General features: G+C 49.6%; 1 long non-coding RNA gene across 1 annotated transcript; it reads left to right on the forward strand.

Moving 5' to 3' along the window:
• The first annotated feature begins 13,737 nt into the window (after window positions 1–13,737).
• On the forward strand, window positions 13,738–19,457 carry LOC138446584 (uncharacterized). Its single transcript, XR_011259451.1, has 4 exons — window positions 13,738–13,955; window positions 14,815–14,935; window positions 15,839–15,913; window positions 18,811–19,457. It is a non-coding gene; the product is annotated as an uncharacterized lncRNA (long non-coding RNA).
• Window positions 19,458–22,850: the final 3,393 nt, after the last annotated feature.

Below are 22,850 nucleotides of genomic sequence, written 5' to 3' on the forward strand. Positions count from 1 at the left end.
TTATTATTATTATCATCTGTGACATGTTGGGTTACTTACTCAGCAAAATCTCCAAGTCTCCAGTAACAGTTCAGTTCAGTCGCTCAGTCGTGTCCAACTCTTTGTGACCCCATGAATTGCAGCATACCAGGCCTCCCTGTCCATCACCAACTTCCGGAGTTCACCCAAACTCATGTCCATTGAGTTGGTGATGCCATCCAGCCATCTCATCCTCTGTTGTCCCCTTCTCCTCCTGCCCTCAATCCCTCCCAGCATCAGAGTCTTTTCCAATGAGTCAACTCTTCACATGAGGTGGCCAAAGTATTGGAGTTTCAGCTTCAGCATCAGTCCTTCCAAAGAACACCCAGGACTGATCTCCTTTAGAACGGACTGGTTGGATCTCCTTGAAGTCCAAGGGACTCTCAAGAGTCTTCTCCAACACCACAGTTCAAAAGCATCAATTCTTTGGCACTCAGCTTGCTTCACAATCCAACTTTCACATCCATACATGACCACAGGAAAAACCATAGCCTTGACTAGATGGACCTTTGTTGGCAAAGTAATATCTCTGCTTTTGAATATGCTATCTAGGTTGGTCATAACTTTCCTTCCAAGGAGTAAGCATCTTTTAATTTCATGGCTGCAGTCACCATCTGCAGTGATTTTGGAGCCCCCCAAAATAAAGTCTGACACTGTTTCCACTGTTTCCCCATCTATTTCCCATGAAGTGATGGGACCAGATGCCATGATTTTCGTTTTCTGAATGTTAAGCTTTAAGCCAACTTTTTCACTCTCTTCTTTCACTTTCATCAAGAGGCTTTTTAGTTCCTCTTCACTTTGTGCCATAAGGGTGGTGTTATCTGCATATCTGAGGTTACTGATATTTCTCCTGGCAATCTTGATTCCAGCTTGTGCTTCTTCCAGCCCAGCATTTCTTATGATGTACTCTGCATATAAGTTAAATAAGCAGAGTGACAATATACAGCCTTGATGTACTCCTTTTCCTATTTGGAACCAGTCTGTTGTTCCATGTCCAGTTCTAACTGTTGCTTCCTGACCTGCATACAGATTTCTCAAGAGGCAGGTTAGGTGGTCTGGTATTCCCATCTCTTGAAGAATTTTCCACAGTTTATTGTGATCCACACAGTCAAAGGCTTTGGCATAGTCAATAAAGCAGAAATAGATGTTTTTCTGGAACTCTTTTGCTTTTTCCATGATCCAGCGGATGTTAGCAATTTGACCTCTGGTTCCTCTGCCTTTTCTAAAACCAGCTTGAATATCTGGAAGTTCACGGTTCACGTATTGCTAAAGCCTGGTTTGGAGAATTTTCAGCATTACTTTACTAGCGTGTGAGATGAGTACAATTGTGCGGTAGTTTGAGCATTCTTTGGCATTGCCTTTCTTTGGGATTGGAATGAAAACTGACCTTTTCCAGTCCTGTGGCCACTGTTGAGTTTTCCAAATTTGCTGGCATATTCAGTGCAGCACTTTCAGAGCATCATCTTTCAGGATTTGAAATAGCTCCACTGGAATTCCATCACCTCCAGTAGCTTTGTTTGTAGTGATGCTTTCTAAGGCCCACTTGACTTCACATTCCAGGACGTCTGGCTCTAGGTGAGTGATCACACCATTGTGATTATCTGGGTCATGAAGATCTTTTTTGTACAGTTCTTCTGTGTATTCTTGCCACCTCTTCTTAATATCTTCTGCTTCTGTTAGGTCCAGACCATTTCTGTCCTTTATCGAGCCCATCTTTGCATGAAATGTTCCCTTGGTATCTCTAATTTTCTTGAAGAGATCTCTAGTCTTTCCCATTCTGTTGTTTTCCTCTATTTCTTTGTATTGATCTCTGAGGAAGGCTTTCTTATCTCTTCTTGCTATTCTTTGGAACTCTGCATTCAGATGCTTATATCTTTCCTTTTCTCCTTTGTTTTTCGCTTCGCTTCTTTTCACAGTTATTTTATGGCCTCCCCAGTCATTTTGCTTTTTTGCATTTCTTTTCCACGGGGATGGTCTTGATCCCTGTCTCCTGTACAATGTCACGAACCTCCATCCATAGTTCATCAGGCACTCTATCTATCAGATCTAGTCCCTTAAATCTATTTCTCACTTCCACTGTATAATTATATGGAATTTGATTTAGGTCATACCTGAATGGTCTAGTGGTTTTCCCTACTTTCTTCAATTTAAGTCTAAATTTGGTTCATGATCTGAGCCACAGTCAGCTCCTGGTCTTGTTTTTGCTGACTGTATAGAGCTCCTCCATCTTTGGCTGCAAAGAATATAATCAATCTGATTTCAGTGTTGACCATCTGGTGATGTCCATGTGTAGAGTCTTCGCTTGTGTTGTTGGAAGAGGGTGTTTGCTATGACCAATGCATTCTCTTGGCAAAACTCTATTAGCCTTTGCCCTGCTTCATTCCGTACTCCAAGGCCAAATTTGCCTGTTACCCCAGGTGTTTCTTGACTTCCTACTTTTGCATTCCAGTCCCCTATAACGAAAAGGACATCTTTTAGGGGGTGTTTTGTAGGTCTTCATAGAACCATTCATCTTCAGCTTCTTCAGCATTACTGGTTGGGGCATAGGCTTGGATTACTGTGATATTGAAAGGTTTGCCTTGGAAACGAACAGAGATCATTCTGTTGTTTTTGAGTGCATCCAAGTACTGCATTTCGGACTCTTTTGTTGACTATGATGGCTACTCCATTTCTTCTAAGGGATTCCTGCCCACAGTAGTAGATATAATGGTCATCCGAGTTAAATTCACCATTCCAGTCCATCCTAGTTCGCTGATTCCTAGAATGTCGACGTTCACCCTTGCCATCTCCTGTTTGACCACTTCCAATTTGCCTTGATTCATGGACCTAACATTCCAGGTTCCTATGCAATATTGCTCTTAACAGCATCGGACCTTGCTTCTATCACCAGTCACATCCACAACTGGGTATTGGTTTTGCTTTGGCTCCATCCCTTCATTCTTTCTGAAGTTATTTCTCCACTGATCTCCAGTAGCATATTGGGCACCTACCGACCTGGGGAGTTCCTCTTTCAGTATCCTATCATTTTGCCTTTCATACTGTTCATGGGGTTCTCAAGGCAAGAATACTAAAGTGGTTTGCCATTCCCCTCTCCAGTGGACCACATTCTGTCAGACCTCTCCACCATGACCCGCCCATCTTGGGTGGCCCCACATGGCATGGCTTAGTTTCGTTGAGTTAGACAAGGCTGTGGTCCATGTGATTAGATTAGCTAGTTTTCTGTGATTATGGTTTGTGTGTCTGCCCTCTGATGCCTCTCACAGCACCTACTGTCTTACTTGGGTTTTTCTTACCTTGGATGTGGGGTATCTCTTCACGGCTGCTCCAGCAAAGCGCAGCCGCTGCTTTTTACCTTGGATGAGGGGTATCTCCTCACAGCCGCCCCTCCTGACCTTGAACGTGGAGTAGCTCCTCTCGGCTGCCGCCCCTGACCTCGGTAACAGTTGCTGCTGCTGCTGCTGCTGCTAAGTCACTTCAGTCGTGTCTGACTCTGTGCGACCCCATAGATGGCACCCACCAGGCTCCCCCGTCCCTAGGATTCTCCAGGCAAGAACACTGGAGTGGGCTGCCATTTCCTTCTCCAATGCATGAAAGTGAAAAGTGAAAGCGAAGTCGCTCAGTCGTGTCCGACCTGAGCGACCCCATGGACTGCAGCCCACCAGGCTCCTCCATCCATGGGATTTTCCCGGCAAGAGTACTGGAGTGGGGTGCCATTGCCTTCTTCGTTAGTAACAGTTAACGCCATCTAAAAAATGCAGTTCAAGCCCAGCTTATCCTAGGGAGCTGAACAGTGTCTCCAAGGGCAAAGGGCTCCCAGCAGGTCACCGGGAAGTGGGGAGGGCGGAGCTGTGTGAGGGCCACCATTCCTTCTTTCTGGCGGGCTTGTGGATCTCCATGTGGGCGGCGGGGCCAGAAGTGGTCCTCTCCAGCCTGGCCCACTGATGCCCATTGATGTCTCCTGTCCTTTCCTGCGTCTGCTCCGCACAGGAGCCAGAGCAGCATCCTAAAAACACAAATCAGATCACTTTGCCCCCTAATTTCAAGCCTGTGTGAAGGCGAGGGGTCTTTGCTGGCCCCTTGGCTGGAAAGAACCTACCCCAGAAGGTAAATAATTGATCCTACCTGAGGGATGTTCTTCTTTTTTAAAAAATCTATTTATGTATTTATTTGGCTGCCCGGAGTCTTAGTTGTGGCACATGGGATCTGCAATGTGGGATCTAGTTCCCTGACCAGGGATGGAACCCTTGGGCTGGGGGCTCGGAGTCTCAGCTCAGCTCAGCTCAGCTCAGCTCAGCTCACCAGGGAAGACCTCTGAGCCGTGGTCTGAACAAGGAATTCAGATTCAGATCCAAAGCACGTCCCTGGAAAACCTGTGCTACCCGCCCCCCAACTCGCGCCCCTCCTCGACCTCCGTTGCCCCGCCTACCCTGGATTCTATGTCACATTATCCTGCTCTTACAGCCTTTCTCACTTCCTGGATTTACCTTGCTCATTCATTCGCCAGCTGATAACCTGCTGTCCACCCTTTGAAACCTAAGTTCTTCGGAGTCAGAGCTTGTTCTTGAGTGGCATAGAGCAGGTGCCCAGAGAGAATTTGGCTCCAAGCCCTGCTTCTCTCAGGGAACAATGTCTTAAGGTCTGCTATCTTCCTTCAGAACCTGCTTTAAGGCTTGGGGTGGGGGGTTCAGGGAAAAGCAAAAATATAGGGGGTAGGACGGGGAGGGGATGCTCTCTCCGGACCTGGAGGAGGGATCACTCGGGTCTTGAGCATGACTCGCCCAAGGAGCGGGTGGGTACGTGTGCCAACGCCTCCCGGGGCTCTGGGCTCCTCTGGCTGGTCCATGGACCTCTGACCCCCTCCCAGAGTCTGCACTCCCGGAGCAGGGTGGGTCTTGTCCCTCCTGGCCAATCTTCACGCCCAGGCCCTCCTCCAAACCTTTATTCATCCAGACCTGGATGATGCACGAATACGTGTGCGTGTGTCCTGACGACATTGCCGAGCGGCTTGTTTCTCCACAAGCCCCTTCTTGCCCTTTCGACAGACGTAAAGGCTAAGACGAGATGTATTTACAGTTCGTGCTGAGAAGATCTCTGCTTAGGCAAGTGCCTTTAAACCTGCATTCCCAGGGAGAATAGCAGCTCCAGATGCCGTTATTTGCCTTAAACAAGGGGAAGCCGCCCTCTGCCGGTCGCAGTCGGCGATGCCACACACGGGCTGCGCGAACCAGGACCGCCCCCTCCGGTCCCCCCGCCCCCAACTCCTCCCACCAGAGGGAGAGGCTGGCCTGGGAAGCTTCAGACAATTCTTAAGGTTTAAGAAGCTGAGGTTTCTCTTTTCTTTTTAACTCATTTTCTTTCCTTGTGTCGTTCCTCCTCCGCTCCTGCCAATTTCAACTGTTGACACTGAAGGTCTGTTGAAAGTGGATAGTGTGTGTTGGATATAATTTCATCCCAGAAGACAAAAAAAAAGGTTGATATCTACCGGAGAGGAAATAGAAAATAATCATTAAACAAATCATTAAACAAGCCACTCCACCCTAAAAGAAATCAGTCCTGAATATTCATTGGAAGCACTGATGCTGAAGCTGAAACTCCAATACTTTGGCCACCGGATGCAAAGAACTGACTCCTTGGAAAAGACCCTGAGGCTGGGGAAGATTGAAGGCGGGAGGAGAAGGAGACAACCGAGGATGAGATGGTTGGATGGCATCACCGATGGGATGGACATGAGTTTGAGCAAACTCCAGGAGTTGGTGATTGACAGGGAGGCTGGGTGTGGGTCCAGTTCATGGGGTTGCAAAGAGTCGAACATGACTGAGCAACTGAACTGACTGAACTGAAACTCTCAAAGTCAGCAACCAGGGTTGTGAATTCACAGAACCAAGCATTTACTTCAGTGTAACAGAGAAATTACCCCTGGGAGGGGTTGGCATATTTCTTCTTTAACACACAAGTGAAGGTGTTTATTAATCACTGGTATGTGACAGGAAGGCGGTAGCCTTCCTAGGTGTGGGTATACTTGTTTAAACTTTAGTCTTCTGGGAAGGGACTGCTCTGGGCTGGGGCGCAGGTGACTGGCATAACCTGAGGGCTTCCTGGAGTCATTCTTCGTGCCCAGTTCTGGAGCTCAGATTCAGATGTCTAATGTTTGGCTTTTATCCTGATCATATTAAGTGACTTGCACCACAGAGGATGCCAAGACCTGTGCTGAGCTGAGGTGAGGAACTACACAGTCGCTTCTATGAACAGAGCAACTTAGGCCTCCAGGGAGGGAGAGCCTCCCACATAGCCAGCGTAGGCATCATTAGGGCCTTAGGGTGGACAGAGGGAGCCTGGGGTCTGGAGTTGGACAGGCCTGGGTGGGGATCTTGACTTGGCTACTCACTAGCTGGAACTGCACTGCCTCTTCAGCCCATCTGAACTCATTTCCTCTTCTGTAAAACTGAGGTGATGAGAATCCAGTGTAACTTTTGCAAAAGGCAGTGCTCACCTTGGTCAGTGGTGTGCAATATTCTGAATAACAGCCGATAATGATCCATGCTGTGTTGGAGATGCCAGCACACAAGAGGACTGGGCTGTTGGGCTGAAAAATCTAGAATAGTTTCCTAATGCCAACAAAAATCCGTATAGTCAAAGCCATGGTATTTCCAGTAGTCATGTACGGATGCAAGAGCTTTATGTGGGTCATAAAGTAGGCTGAGCACCAAAGAACTGATGCTTTTGGATTGTGGTGCTGGAGAAGACTCTTAAGAGTCCTTTGGACTGCAAGGAGATCAAACTAGTCAATTGTAAAGGAAATCAACCCTGAATATTCATTGGAAGGACTGATGCTGAAGCTGAAGTTCTAATACTTTGGCCACTTGATGCGAAGAACTGGCTCATTGGGAAAGACCCTGAGGCTGGGAAAGATTGAGGGCAGGAGAAGGGGACGACAGAGGATGAGATGGTTGGATGGCATCACCGACTCAATGGACATGGAGTTTCAGCACACTCTGGAAGATAGTGAAGGACAGGGAAGCCTGGGGTACTGCAGTCCCTGGGGTAGAAAAGAGCTGGGCACAACTGAGTGACTGAACACAACAATGGTTGTCACTCTAACAATGGCTACCGTGAGAAGTTTGGGATCTGAAAGAGAAGATGTACACAAGCAGGTAATAAGAGTCTAGTACATTCGTTAGAATAATAGATGTTCAAATAACTTACCATGTGATACCTAAGAGGAAATCTCACTTGGGGATCAGGGAAGGTTCTGGAGAAGACAGGACCTTTGAGCTATGTCTTAAAGAACAGCAGGCGTTCATTGTGGGTAGATGGTGCAGCTTGTGTGCTCAGGCTCGGATCAAGAAGACCTTGGCAGGCACAGGGAGTGAAGAGCTCACTGTGAAAGGGGAGAAGGGGGAATGTGTGAGTCAGATGGAAGTGATGCTACTAAAGGAGGCTGCAGAACCACATGTGCTGTGTGTGCTAGGCCAGGGCCTGCTGGCCGGGAAGAGTGATGCTGGAGATGGTGAGCAGGGTCACAACAAGCTTCCCCGTGCACTGCCAGCTCCTGACTGCAGAGTCTTGCCCCCAGGCTGGTGGGGCCACCACCGTGGCCCTGCATGGATGGGTGTGGCTTTGGGCCCCAGTTGCTGGTTATCCCTGTTCAGGAAGTTTGGTCGGATTTCAGCCTGAGCAGCCCCACCATAATTGCTAGTGCTCCATCCAGGGGTTTGCCTGGAGGAAGCCTCTAGGAGCTTTTGTACTGGAGGCACTCGAAGGGCCTAGAGGCTCCAGATGTGACTGGAGCGAGAAGCTCCACTGGAGAAAGTGGCCTTATGACCAATGACTGGCCACTTGGTCTCTGGGGAGGGTTGACAGAGGGAGTGAGTCATGTCTGCCATTTGACTTGGCATTTTGTTCCATAAACTGAGTCTTGCAGCCTCTTCCCAGGTGGTGCTAGTGGTAAAGAACCCACCTGCCAAAGCAGCAGACACAGAAGGCATGGGTTCGATCTTTTGGTTGGGAAGATTCCCCTGGAGAAGGACATGGCAACCCACTCCAGTATCCTTGCCTGGAGAATCCCATGGACAGAGGAGCCTGGTGGGGTACAGTCCACGGGGTTGCAAAGAGTCAGACATGACTGAAGCGACTTAGCACACACGCGGCATCTGACACTTAGGCCGCGGGTGGGAGACAGCTGGACTTGAAGACTTGAGCACTTCCTGGCTGTGGTAGCGGGGCAGGGAGGGAGAGGCACCTTCCTCCCGCTTCAGGGTGAATCTGCCCAGAAAGGAGCCAGAGGAGAAAGGGTTCTGAGTCTCAATCTGGAGAATCTAGGCTTGAATCCTGTTTATTAAAGCAGGACCTTTACTAAGGATCCCACCTCCCTATGGCTCTGTTTCCTCCTCTACAAAATAGAATGACAATCGTTTCCTTATTATGTTTAGGGAAGTTAATTGCAGTTTAATGAGACAACATACCTCCATGTTTCCCAAAGAGGCTGACACCAGGTAATTAGCAAATGGTACCTCTCACTGACTTCTTTAAGATGTGATTTACTTGATGACCTTCCTCCTCCCCGTAATTCCATACTTCTGTGCCCTTGAGCCTGGCTTTGCTTCTCCCCCACCTGATAGCTGGCTTGCACACCTATGTAAACCCTGGTTCCTCCGCTCTGCTGCCTGGAGAAGGCCAGCAAGCCTTCAGCACCTTGTGGGTATGTTCCGATCTGATACAAACGGTCAAGACCATGACAAGGCGTTCTTGCCTTGAGTGTGGCACAGATGCTCTTGGGAGGATTTGCGGCCCTTTGCTGGTTTTGTGAGTTGGGTGGATTCTTAGTTGGTGGCTAAGGAATCCCCAGGGAGCTCTCTTTGAGGAGCACCAAGAGCCTGATCATGATACCTGTGAAATTGGCATCAGAACTCACGGCCGAGGGGGTTCCTCCTCTGCCAGGGTTTAGAAAAATTTCATCCAGAGCAGAAACCAAGAATAAGTTCAGGTTGTGATATTGTTTTCAGAGGTCATTATCCACAAGGAAGTAAGTGTACAGGCATTCATAGGGCTTGGAGTTCATTGCCTCTTGTGTCGCTGGGAACGGTATCAGAAATACTAGATTCTGAATTCTCGAGTTCTAGCAGCAGGTTAATACAGGTAGGAGCTACATGCAACCAAATGCTGATCAATAACAAGCATTTTTTAAACTCTCAGAATGCCTTAACAATGGGCAGGCCTCCTTGAGGGCTCCTGGATAAGACAGACTCAAGCACAGAGGGTAGTCAGGCTGTAAAAGAGGCATGATTTTTGCAGGGAGTGTGGGGGTGGGAAGGGAGAGAGTAGGATTCATTGGGTCCTTTAAACCCTAACAGCAGAGGCTGTGGGAAACATCTAGAAGTCAGGCTCCTCTAACTCTCCCTGTGCCCTTGGCCAAACCATAACATCTCCAGGCCCCAGCTGTTTGCGCAGTCTTCACAGGAAATGATCGAAGTGAATGATTTAGATTCCTCCCAGCTCGCAAGTCTCACGATTTAAAAGAAAATGTGGCAGATCTTGGAAACTCCGAGGTGGTCCAATGGTTAGGACTTCCTGCTCTCACTGCTGAGTGGGCCGGTTCCTATCCCTGGTCCAGGAACTAAGATCCCAGAAGCCATGCTGTGTGATCCAAAAAAAAACCCATATCACATCTTTACAATTCAAGGAGCACTCTGTACAGCACAGTCCACAGACTCAAGAGCTAGGTGCATTTCTGCTTGTTTTAAAAAATTGCTTTGATCATTCTGTCTATAGCCTGCCTTGACTCGGGCTTCTCGGCATACCCATGACCATAACTCAGGTCCAGCTGACACCTTGCCCCTCCTCATAGGCCTTTTCCAAGCTGTGTGTAGGGGGCACACTACAGCTTTATGTTGGAACCAGAGGTGGGAGAAGCCACCGGTGACAGGGCGCTGTTAGGAAGGCAACATACCCAACCCAAGCCTTGGAGCAAAATAAAGCCCTTGGCTACCAGCATGAATTTACGGAAGCCAGCAAAGTGTTTCTCTGCAGGGCTGAGTCACTGCACTGCAGAAAAGTGCACAGGCAGCAAAGAATGAATATTTATGGAGTGTGTGTTCCCTGCCACCGGGCACGGCTGGCACCGTCACGTCAGTGATTAGAGAAGCAGGCGAGTTTCTGGCTCAGAAAGCTAAGTGACAGGGGTCCTGCCATTCTGGCTGATGGACTGTGGGGCCCTGGGCAGGTCACTTACCCACACAGGGTAATGAGGTCTGGAGCTCAGTGCTGTTACAGAGCAGCCTCAGGGGGCTGAGGCTTCCCCCATCCCCACCCAGCAGGACCCTAGGTGGCGCTGGGACTGGGTGAAGTCACTGGGAGTGATTCATTTATTAATATTTTTAAATTTTAAAATTCGTGTTGGCGTACAGTTGGGGCTTCCCTGGTGGTTCAGACGATAAAGAATCTGCCTGCAGTGCAGGGGACCTGGGTTCAATCCCTGGGTCGGGAAGGTCCCCTGGAGAAGGGAATGGCAACCCACTCCAGTATTCTTGCTTGGAACATAGAGGAGTCTGGCTGGCTACCACCAGGTCAGACCTGACTTTACCATGATGTGTTAATTTCTGCTGTACGGCAAAGTGAATCAGCTATACGTATACAGATGTCCCCTCTTTTTTGGATTTCCTCCCCATTTAGGTCACCACAGAGCGTTTAGTAGATCCCTGTGCTATACAGTGGGCTCTCATTACCAGTGAAGTCGCTCAGTCGTGTCTGACTCTTTGCAACCCCGTGGACTGTAGCCTACCAGGCTCCTCCATCCATGGAATTTTCCAGGCAAGAATACTGGAGTGGGTTGCCATTTCCTTCTCCAGGGGATCTTCCTGACTCGGGGATCAAACCCAGGTCTCCTGCATTACAGGCAGAGGCTTTACTGTCTGAGCCACCAGGGAAGCCCCGGACTCTCATTAGTTACCTATTTTATACATCGTATCAGTAGTGTGTATATGTCAACCCTAGTCTCCTTTCATCCCTTACACCCCTTCCCCTCTTGGCCTCCATACCTTTGTGCTCCTCCTCTGTGTCTCTGTTTCTGTTCCGTAAGCAGGCTCATCTGTACCAATGTTCTCGTTTCAACATGTAAGTGATATTATATGGTATCCGTTTTTCTCTATCTGACTTACACTCTCTATGCCAGCCTCTAGGTCCATCGGTGTCTCTGCAAATGGCTCACTTTTGTCCCTTTTTATGGCTGAGTAGTGCTCCATTGTGTATATGCACCACGTCTTTATCCGTTCCTCTCCGGACACTTAGGCTGCTTCCATGTCCTGCCCATTGTAAACAGTGCTGCAGTGAACACTGGGGTACGTGCATATTGATTTATTTTTTTTGAAAGATGACTTGTGGCTGCTCACAAATAGACTGCATAGGATTTATTTGTTAGCTTTGCCTTTACAAGCTACGACCCCCAGATTGCCCATGCCGACTGTGACATTCCGTTCCAGCTCAGGTTTCTGTAGGCTGTGGCACTGTCCCTGCCCCTTCTCGCCAGGCTGTGACCCTCTGGGGACAAAGGGACCGTCCCCTGCAGCTGAAACCTGCAGCCTGGAGTTGGAGCCCAGCCCTGCCCACATCCCATACGTGGACAGGCGCACAGGCCAAAGTCGATGAGGCAGGAGGCATGGGCACTGGACGGGATAGCAGTACCACCCGCCCAGGGAGCAGGCAGTGCCAGGAGACCCGTGAGTACTCACTGTGATGGTTCAAGGGTGACAGAGGTGACCCCGGCCAGGGTGCTGGCTGCGGAGCTGCAGAAAGAAACGGAGGTGGGCTATGCACGGGTGGGAGAATGGTCTCCAGTTGGGTGTGGAGGTGGTGTTCAGGAAAGAGGAGAACCCAGGATTACTTCTGGGTTTCCAGGGTAACTCTGGAGGGGGTTCCAGTGCCGAGCTGAGGAGGCTGTGAAAGGACAGGTCGGGGACTGAGGGTCGGGGAGTCAGGCACGAGCGTGAGGCAGTAGGACCTGAGGCTGGGGCTCCAGGCAGGTCGGCATTGGTGATGCGGACTTAGCTGCCAGGCGTAGGTTCTGTGCCCATCTAGGCAGGCAAACAGAGGCGGGGGATTTCTCAACATCTCATGCGCAGACATCAAAGGAATGATGGTTTTAAAATCAGGAAATTAAGAGGTCAAGTAAAAATCCATGGAACATTTTTTGTACTATGTATAGTTTTAAGGTTTCTTTGTTAGCTTGCTGCTGCTGCTAAGTTGCTTCAGTTGTGTCCAACTCTGTGCGACCCCATAGACAGCAGCCCACCAGGCTCCCCCGGCCCTGGGATTCTCCAGGCAAGAACACTGGAGTGGGTTGCCATTGCCTTCTCCGTTTGTTAGCTTGCTGCTGCTGCTGCTGCTAAGTTGCTTCAGTTGTGTCCGACTCTGTGCGACCCCATAGACGGCTGCCCACCAGGCTCCCCCGTCCCTGGGATTCTCCAGGCAAGAACACTGGAGTGGGTTGCCATTTCCTTCTCCAGTGCACAAAAGTGAAAAGTGAAAGTGAAGCCGCTCAGTCATGTCCGACTCTTAGCGACCCCATGGACTGCAGCCTCCCAGGCTCCTACGCCCATGGGATTTTCCCGGCAAGAGTACTGGAGTGGGGTGCCATTGCCCTCTCCGTTTGTTAGCTTAGGAGCAGACAATTAGGTCACTCCTTGGCGGGGGTGGGGTGGGGTGGGGTGGGGTAGTGGGCAGAGTGCAAAGTTGAAGGTCAGAGCCCTAGGGAGGGGAGGAGAGGCGACCAGGGATGGGCCACTTGCAGGGAGACTGATTACAGAAATGAATGTCTTAAGGAGGACAGGGAGCAAGTTCATCACCGTCAGAGAAAGGTACAAATATGGAAAGGGAGAAAATGAGAATTCCTAGTTAGATTGGAAATGGAGGTGTTCAAACTCCTTTTTGAACAGAAAGATACAGAGATGAATATAGCTGTGTCTGTGTGTGTGTCTCCAGCTGTACTGTCATCTCCATCTCCATCTATGTTTGTATTTTACATCCCTTCCCCAGGAGCAGTGACACTCAAATTGCAACGAGCATACTAAACACCCAGATCTGGGTTTCTAAATAACAGAAAACATCTTGATGGGGCTTTCAATGGCCAAACCAGGGACAATATGAGCATCAAAATATAAAATTACAGGAAGAGATAACCTGATGAATAAAACAGGAGACCCCAAGTATGTAAGATATAAATAAATGAAAGAATAAATTAAAAAAATAGATGGAAGAATATATGTACATGAATGACAGGCTAAATTGATAAGGAACATGGTATTCAAATAGTTTAGACATACCTCCCCACAAGAGAGTTATTAATAGCAAAGCAGAGATGAGTGCTTTTACAGAGGGGGAGACTGGCTGGCATTCCCCTAGTCGGGTGACCCAAGTGAACATCGTCAGTAATGGAACAAATCACAGTTTTGTGCCACCTGATAGGATACAGTGAAAAAGCAGAGCATCCCGCTGCTTCTGAAGATCCTGAGAGAAATGGCTCCAAGGGTGCACGCTGCCCCCGCCCCCAGGATTGAACACAGACTTTTGTGTGCGTGCATGCTAAGTCGCTTCAGTCGTGTCAACTGAGAGCAGAGGCTGGTCCGCGGGAGTCTTTGTAAATGAGGTGACGGTGCTCAGGAAGCAGATGTAGGTCAAGGTCAGCCTTTGTGGCTCTGAGGCTGTGCATCTGCCAGTGGTCTCCCCATCACACCCAGCAGCTTCCTTCAGTGACAAATGTCTTATCTCTGTTTAGTCGCTCAATCATCTCTGACTCTTTGAGACCCCACGGACTGTAGCCCTCCAGGCTCCTCTGTCCATGGGATTCTCCAGGCAAGAACACTAGAGTGGGCTGTATTGCCCTCCTCCAGGCGCTCTTCCAGACCCAGGGATCGAACCCAGCTCTCTCACGTCTCCTGCATTGGCAGGTGAGTTCTTTACCACGAGCGCCATCTGGGAAGCCCGCTTTTGTACATGCCTGTGTATATTTTTCTGGGAAGAGGAGCCAACACTTTGTAAGAGTCTCAAAGGGTACAAACCTGAAAACTAAAGAATCATAGCTCTAGATGGGATTAAATTGATAGTTCAATTAAATTGAACCAAGCTCGACAGGATTTAGTTGCCTGACTACAAACAACATACTTGGTACTTCTCATCCTGGCCACCTTTCTTTGCTACTTTGACAGAGAGCATCCCATCGTTTTGCAGAAAATGCAGTGTCATATCTAATGGCATTCTTGGATCTGCTAGTTTGGTGTGCTTAGTCAGTCAGTTGTGTCTGAGTCTTTGCGATCCCATGGACTATACCCTGCCAGGCTCCTCTGTCCACGGGGATTCTCCAGGCAAGAATACTGGAGTGTGTTGCCATGCCCTCCTCCAGGGGATCTTCCCAACCCAGAGATTGAACCCAGGTCTCCCACACTGCAGGCAGATTCCTTACCATCTGAGCCATGGTAGTTCTGCACATTAAAAGAAAAATTTGTTTGTCAAGACTTCAACTTTATAGCCCATCATGGGTCGCTCGTGGTACCACTTTCTTTACTCAATCTCAGAGGCCATCTGTGTACTCTTCAGGTCTGGAATTGCACTAATAATTAGTAGAATGCCTCGGAGCGTCTATCATTGTGCTCTCAGAAGCTGAGGGCCGGGGTGAGGACAGTCCTCTGGTGATACGGTACTTTATCCCTGGTTGCTGCACAGCCCCGCCTCCCTCCTGCTGTATCCAGGCGTGTGCGCGTGTGTTCATCTTTGGCTTCCACTCCCTAGGGCCTTTTCTCTCCCCTCTAGGCACCTGATGCGAAGAGCCCACTCACTGGAAAAGATCCTGATGCTGGGAAAGATTGAGGGCAGGAGGAGAAGGGGGCGGCAGAAAATGCGGTGGCTGGATGGCATCACCAACTCAATAGACGTGAGTTCAAGCAAACTCTGGGAGAACAGTGGAGGACTCAGGAGCCTGGCAGGCTATGGTCCACGGGGTCACTAAGAGCTGGACAGGATTTAGTAACTGAGCAACGGCAACAGCTAGGCATCCGTCCTGTGCTGTTTCACACGCACGTGCCATGAAGCCCACACAGATGTCTGGCAGCCCTCGTTTGGTCTCTCACTTCCTGACACACAGTATGTTTACAAGGCTCTGTTCGCTTACTCCGTTCCTTCTGGCTCCAGCAGGGTATTTCAGAGAGTCCCTCTTCCACTGTTCCCACTCGCCCCCCATAGATGGACCTCCCACGGCCACAAACAGAACTTCAGTGAGCATCTCCCTGGCCCTTAGGACATGGAGGCAGATTTCCCCAGGATGCCTGTGTGTGGGTGGTGTTGGATTACAGGTCCGCACGTTGACCTTGACTTCAGTGCTGCTCTCTAGAAACGCTGCACTGTTCTCCAGACCTCCCACAGGACTGAGGAATCCCAGTGATCCCACACCTGGGCCCCTACCTGCCAATATCCAGCTTCCCAATTCTGGCCAATCAAATGGCTGTAAATGATACTCCGTTGTTACTTTTTTTTTTAATATAAATTTATTTATTTTAATTGGAGGTTAATTACTTTACAATATTGTATTGGTTTTGCCATACATCAACATGAATCCGCCACAGGTATACACTCATGTGAAACGAATTGCCAGTCCAGGTTCGATGCATGATACTGGATGCTTGGGGCTGGTGCACTGGGACGACCCAGCGGGATGGTACGGGGAGGGAGGGGAGACGGGGGTTCAGGATGGGGAACACGTGTATACCGTTGTTACTTTGATTTGCATGCCTCTAATTACTAATGAGTTTGAGCATCTCTTCGCATGCCTGTTATCCAGATAGTTGCCTCTTCTGTGCATTTGCCTCCTCCTGATCCTTTGTTTATTGAAGAGAGGGGACCTTGACACCCACCGGTGAGTTGCAGGGCTCAGCTCGTGCGTATCTTGACGGTCCCTTGTCAGTTTTGACATTGCTAGTATCTTCTCCCAGTCTGTCTGATAACGTTGTCCTTCCTCTAAGATCCGTTTGCTGTGACGTATTCAAATCTATTAAGCACTTGCCGCATGCTCTGCCCTTCTGAGGTTTTGTTTAAGAACTGCTTTCCCACTTTGGGGTCACCAAGATCCTCTCCTTGGAGGTGCCGCAACCACATTCAAATTGAGCGTGACAACAACTGAGCGTCGTCTCGGGTGTCTTGCACCTTTACAGGCTTTGTCATTGCGGGTGCTGCAGCTCCAAGCCCAGCCTCACTCCCCTCTTCCCGCTTTCAATGCCCACTTCCTCAAAAAACAAACCCCAAACTCCGATGAATCTAGCCTTCTCAGTCCCCTGCTGTGCTCCACTCTCACTCACATCATGGCGACTTCATTACCGCACCCAGCGCCCCAATTATTTCCTGTGGGCTCCCCTCTCTCCCGGAGATAGGCACCCACCCTTTATTTATTTTGCCCATGGCTACCGGGTCAATGCTCTTAGTAGGCACCTCATAAATACTCCCCTCTCTCCAGATTCAAGCTGCTGCCAAAGGCTGATTACTTAAGCCTCCAAAACCTTTTTAAAAATGCATTCCTTCCTGTCCATCTCCAAAGCCACATCCGTGCCTGGGTTTAATCATTACATGCTCAGACTTTTACAACTGTTTGCACCCTCTTCCTGTCTGCCTGGGCTCCACTGAGAGCAGAGAAGCGCTGTAAAAATCACGCTGGCTTAGAATCCCTGGGTTCAAAGGGATTTTATCCAGGCTCCAACCCACCCTGCCTCTGGGGCTAGAGCCGCCTTTACAGTATTCACATTTCTAACACACGCTGCTCAGTCTCTGCTTGAAGACCTGCAGTCACGGTGGCATCCCTACCATTTGAAGTTGCTGACTTCCTCTTTGGGCTTCCCTGGTGGTTCAGATGGTAAAGAATCTGTCTGCAATGCAGGAGACCCGGGTTTGATCCCTGGGTCAGGAAGATCCCCTGGAGAAGGAAATGGCTATGCACTCTGGTGTTCTTGCCTGGAGAATCCCATGGACAGAGGAACCTGGAGGGCTACAGTCGATGGAGTTAAGAGTCAGACACGACTGAGCAACTAACACTTTTCACATTCCCTCTTTGACCAGAGGGCGCTTCCTTATTTTAAGCTGAAATTTGGCACCTGGTAGCTTACAACTGTGGAGAAGGCAATGGCACCTCACTCCAATATTCTTGCCTGGAAAATCCCGTGGATGGAGGAGCCTGGTAGGCTGCAGTCCGTGGCGTCACTAAGAGTCGGACACGACTGAGCGACTTTACTTTCACTTTTTACTTTCATGTATTGGAGAAGGAAACGGCAACTCACTCCAGTGTTCTTGCCTGGAGAATCCCAGGGACAGAGGAGCCTAGTGGGCTGCCGTCTATGGGGTCGCACAGAGTCGAACACGACTGAAGTGACTTAGCAGCAGCAGCTTACAACTGTTGGTCTTCATTTTTCCTGTTGGGACAGTTCAGAACAACTCTTGAAGCCTCTTTCAGTAAATGGATCTCCCAAGTGTGGTGCCCAGACCAGACACAGTCCTGCCGAGGGGAAAGATGGAAAGATGGAAGGCAGCTCTCTTCTCTCTCCCTGGGTTGATTTCCTGTGGCCGCTGTAACAGGTGACCACAAACATGATGGCTTGAAACAACAGGGATTTATTGTCTCACACTTCTGGATGCCAGAATTCCAAAATCAGTGTTCCTGGGCCAGAATCAAGGTGTTGGCTGGACTGTCTCCCCCGACCGCGCCGCCTTGAGACTCTGTTGTCCCTCTGGCTCCTGGTGGCAGCCGGCTTTCCTTGGTTCTGTGGCAGCGTTGCTCCACTTTTCAAGGCCAGCGCTTTCAAGTCCCTCCATCTGTCTTCACAGCACTTGTATTTAGTAACATCTCCCTTTGCTTCCCTCTTAAGAGGAATGCATCTGATTGCACTTAGGGCTCACCTGGATAATTTTGGACCATCTCCCCATCTCAAGACCCCTAACTTCACCACATCTGCAAAGCAAAGCCCTTATAAGGTAGCATTCACAGGCTCCAGAAATAAGGATGTGGGTAGCTTTGGAGGAAATTTTTCCACTCTACCACACTCTCCTTAAAAGACAAGGCTTTCTTTAAGAGAGCCTAACATCTCATTAGCGTCTTCTGGTGGTCATATCATACCATTGACTTTTACACTGAGTATATTTTCTGTGTGTGTGGCTAAGTTGCTTCAGTCATGTACGACTCTTTGTAACCCTATTCTATGGACTGTAGCCCACAAGGCTCCTCTGTCCATGGAATTTTGCAGGCGAGAATACAGGAGTGGGGTGCCATGCCCTCCTCCAGGGGTTCTTTACGGCCCAGGGATCAAACCTGTGTCTCCTGCATTGGCAGGTGGATTCTTTACTGCTAAGCCACCTGGGAAGCCCCCTGACTACAATACTTTATCCCCAATAAATAACAAACTATTAGCTTTAAACCATCATCCCAGTTCTGTTTGCTGTCTTCTCAGATCTATCAATTTGGAATTTCCACGAACTTAGTTAGATCTGCAAACGTTAAAGTTGGTAAGCACTGGCTTATTATCAGTGATGGAGATGTTCAATGGGCCTGGCTGGCAGCAGTGCCCGTGGCTCTTCACCATATATCTCCCTCCAACTTCCATAAAGCCTGTTCCCCTCCCCTTTCATCTTATCTGTCTCTTCTCATAGGCTGTCTGCTGATTTATGCAGTGTCTTACACTTAGTAGGAGTTGCGAATGATTTATCAACCTTTTATGTTCCATATTCCAAACCTGATGTTAAGCCCATCATTCATGGATTTACTCTTACTTTCAGATCAAAGTTAAATACTTGACACCACAAGGAAGATGCGATGCAGAGCAGAGGTTCTTCAACTGAAGAGTGTCAGAATCGCCTGGTGTGTGTTAGTCGCTTAGTTGTGTCTGAGTCTTTGCAGCCCCAAGGACTGTAGCCTGCCAGGCTCCTCTGTCCATGGCATTCTCCAGGCAAGAATACTAGAGTGGGTAACCATTCCCTTCTCCAGGAGATCTTCCCTACCCAGGGATCAAACCTGGGTCCCCTGCGTTGCAGTCTGGAGGGCTTGTTAAAGCAGACTGCCGAGTCTACCTTCAGAGTTTCTTATTCAGGAAGTCTAGGAAGAGACCTGAAAATCTGCATTTCGAATGTGTTCCAAGGTGACACTTTCTGAGAATCAACAATGTAAAGTATGCCGAGTTCCATTACATCTGCAGATAAGCAAAGATGTCAGGACTTTCATCCCAAGCGTGTTTGGCCACAACAGGTGTCACGTGTTTGCTACCATAATAATGGAGTGTAGCTGGCTCTCTTCGGTCTTAACTAGTCTTGATTAGATAAGAAAAGTTAATCTTTCACCAATAGACAGACATCAAGTTGCCTTCATTCCTTACTGCTTTGTTTTCCAACTTTTCCTGTCCTCTGCAATTAAAAAGTATTTGTAAACATATGATGACTTCAGTTGATCACCTAACACAAAAGCTAAAGCAGAACCTATAACATTTTTTCCAAGTTATGTAAATTTAAGATCCCTCCCTTCCCCCACTTCTGAAAGTCTTTACTCCCTAGATCCATTTCAACCTCCAGTGCCCCAGGTTCTTCCATTTCTCCTGAATGGTAATGGCAGGGCTGAGTGGGGGAGAACAGGGGTGTTTATTTATTGTTTAACTTTTTATATTATATTGGAGTCTAGCGGATTAACAATGTTGTGATAGTTTCAGGTGAATAGCAAAGGGACTCAGCTGTACATATATGTGTATGCATTCTCCCCCAAACTCCCCTCCCATCCAGTCTGCCACATAACATTGAGCAGAATTCAACAAACAGGTGTGTTTAAATATCCGCACGGAGTAACCAACTTCTCTTCCTGCTGCTCCAGGCAGGAAGTGCAGTCCTGACTTGCACAGGCTGAGTGGTGGGTACAAAGCCTGGACCATCATTTTGGCTTTTCTCAAAATGACCGAAGATGGCCTCCACGTGATCAAGCATGGGCCAAGATGTCCTCTGAGTCAGGCTGGGCCTTGGGCCATCCAGGAGACCCTTCACCCCTCTTAGCTCCTCTGCCCCTCTGGTTTCCCCAGGGTTGAGAACCCCAGGCCCTGAGGGACACAGTGCCACCTTTTTGATTTGGTCCAAAAAGGACATGTCTTTTAATGTAGTTCGCAAAGTCAACAAGAGCATCTCCCTCTCTCTGTCTCTCTTTGCCTCGTCTCCTTTTTTCTCTCTCCAGCGACTGCAGCTCTGTGCAGGAGGGTCAGCCTGTTACCTCTGCTGGGGTTTATATGAGATCCCATTGCATGACTGACCACACCGCCATCCATGCACAGAATGAGTGACAGAAGAGGGGGCCCCCCATCACGGGGCTGACTGCCTGCTGCAGATGGCTGAAACTCCTAGACATTTTCCGCATTTAAATATTTTATGAAGGAAATAAAACACAAGGCTGGATTAGAGTTGCCACTGAGCGTTACAAGCTTTTTCAGATGTTCATATGAACAGTTTACTTATCATTTCTACTTCCATCACACCAACAAATGAAACTCCTCAAGTTTATGGTGCTTTAACTCTCTTCTTCATTGAGTCTACAGGAGACATTCCCTTTTCTGACAGCAGCCTTCATGAGTCAGTATTATACATTCAGAAAAGGGAAACAAAAAAGCAAGTGGCATTTGCAAACCATTCCTTCCTTGCCAAATACACAGTGGTTCCAGGAGAGAAATCCCACACGCCTCTACGTCCCGGGGCAGATAAGTCCAGATGGAGCACGGAGTGTTCTACGGCTGCTGGGTACATAGCGTTCAGTTACAGAGCCTCCTCGGCACTTTTCTGGCCGAACCCATTTTTCGTTTTTATTGCTTTTCCGTTCTTTGGCTCAGCCTGTGTGAATCTTGCCACTGAGATCTCGGATGCACCCAACTGAAATCTCTCATCTGGCTTTTATTTGTGCGTGCGTGCGTGTGTGTGCCTGCGTGTGTGTGAGTGTGTATGTTTTAGCTGGAAAACCACCCCCAGACGACCGAACTTGAACATCTGAAGCGGCTCGAGGGAGCCGATGTCCGCCAGGGGGCGCCGCCCCCCACCCCATCGCGGGGACCACGCGGGGCCGCGGGGCCTCGGCGCCTTCAGGGCGCGGCCGCGCGCGCAGGGACGCGCCGTGCGCACCGCTCGCGTGGCGAGGGGACGCGGGCTGCGGAGGTCCGGGGGGCTGTCCTCACCGCCAGCGGAGCGGGCGAGCGGGCGGGCTGGGAGGGCGCGGCGCCGGGCGGAGCGCTGAGCCGTCGGGTCCCCGAGTCCCTAATGGGCCGCGCGCGGCCACAGCCCCGGAGCCGCGGGGCCGGGAGAAGGAAACCGCCCTGCCGGATGGAGATCGATCTCGCTCGGAGACGGCTGAGTCGGCGCTGCGGTTCCCCGGGGGTCCGGCTCCTCGCGCCGGATGCCCTTTCCTGGTGCAGGTGCTTCTGTGCTTTGAAAATCCAAGTCTGAATTTCTCGCCAAAGGCCCCTGTATCCTGATTGGCGAGATCATGAAATCCAAGGTCACTGGAAGCAATTTTCCGAAGTTGGCTTTTATCCGGGCGTCCCCTGGGCACTGCAAGGGGCGGAGAACAAGGGTGTTTAAAGGTCTACACGCGCACAACCAGCTTCTCCCTCTCTTCTTGGAGAGGAGGGCGGTCGGGTTCCGCACCCCCCTCCCCACCTGGTGTGGGTGTGTCTGGTGGAAGTGTCCTGAGCAGATAGGAGCCAGAGGCCCTGTGAAATGAGCACCTTTAATTTTCCTAGCAACCCGGCCGCCCTCATTTTACAGAGGACAAAACCAGGGCTGGGAGAGGCGCATTTACCCAAGCTTACACACCTGGTTGTGGTCCAAGGCAGGTCTATCACCCAACTGTCCCCCGGGGGAGGGTCTTGATTCTCCTAAACCTCCGCCCATGAACCCAGTCCCAAGGTAGGTTTAACTCTCATTACAGACGGGAGGGAGGGGACAAAGGCGGTTCCCAAAGCTATTGCCCAACGTTGCAGAGTTCCGGACTCATTGTGTATGAGATGTAGGGACACAAAACTTGCGCTGGTCACTCGTAACTTAATGCTACCAGTATTTCCTCTGGTGTCCCAACACTTGCCCAGCTTGTGGGGCGGGGAAAGTTTAGGGGGAGGGACTTCCCTGGTGGTCTAGTGGCTAAGGCTCCGCCCTCCCAGTGAAGGGGCCCTGGGGTTCCATCCCTGGTCAGGGCGCTAGATCCCGCATGCCACAGCTAAAGACCCTGAGTGCTGCAGCTAAGGCCTGGTGCAGCCAAATAAATATAAATAAACATTAAAAAAAAAAGTTTAGGGGCTCTATTAGTTTTGCTAGGGCCGCCATAATAAAACCCTGCAGCCTGAAGGGCTTAAACAAGAAAAATTTATTGTCTCATAGCTCCGGAGGCTGGAAGTCCGAGATCCAGGTGCCAGTGGAGTTGGGGTCTCCTGAGGTCTCTCCCCTTGGCTGGTGGGTGGCCATCTGCTCGCTGTGGCCTCACCTGGTTCCCCCCTGTGTCTACACAGTCTGTGTTTAAATTTCCTCTCCTTATAAGGACGCCAGCTGTCCTTTTAACTTAACGGCCTCATCTCCAGTGCGGTTCTGTCCCGGGGAACTTGGGGTTAGGATTTATTTGAATTTGAGGTGGGGGCACAGTTCAGCGCCAAACATGGGCTCCAGTAAGTCTTAGCTGTATGAGACCTGACCCTGAAAACCATGTATATTCCATGTGCGAATCAGTCATCTTTTCCTATGTCCACACAGACATCTTTCCTAAAAACAAGACAGTCCTGAGAAAACTGCCCAAACCCTCTGTACTCTGCCTA

Source organism: Ovis canadensis, chromosome 10, assembly GCF_042477335.2.
Source record: "Ovis canadensis isolate MfBH-ARS-UI-01 breed Bighorn chromosome 10, ARS-UI_OviCan_v2, whole genome shotgun sequence".
Taxonomy (NCBI): Eukaryota; Metazoa; Chordata; class Mammalia; order Artiodactyla; family Bovidae; genus Ovis; species Ovis canadensis.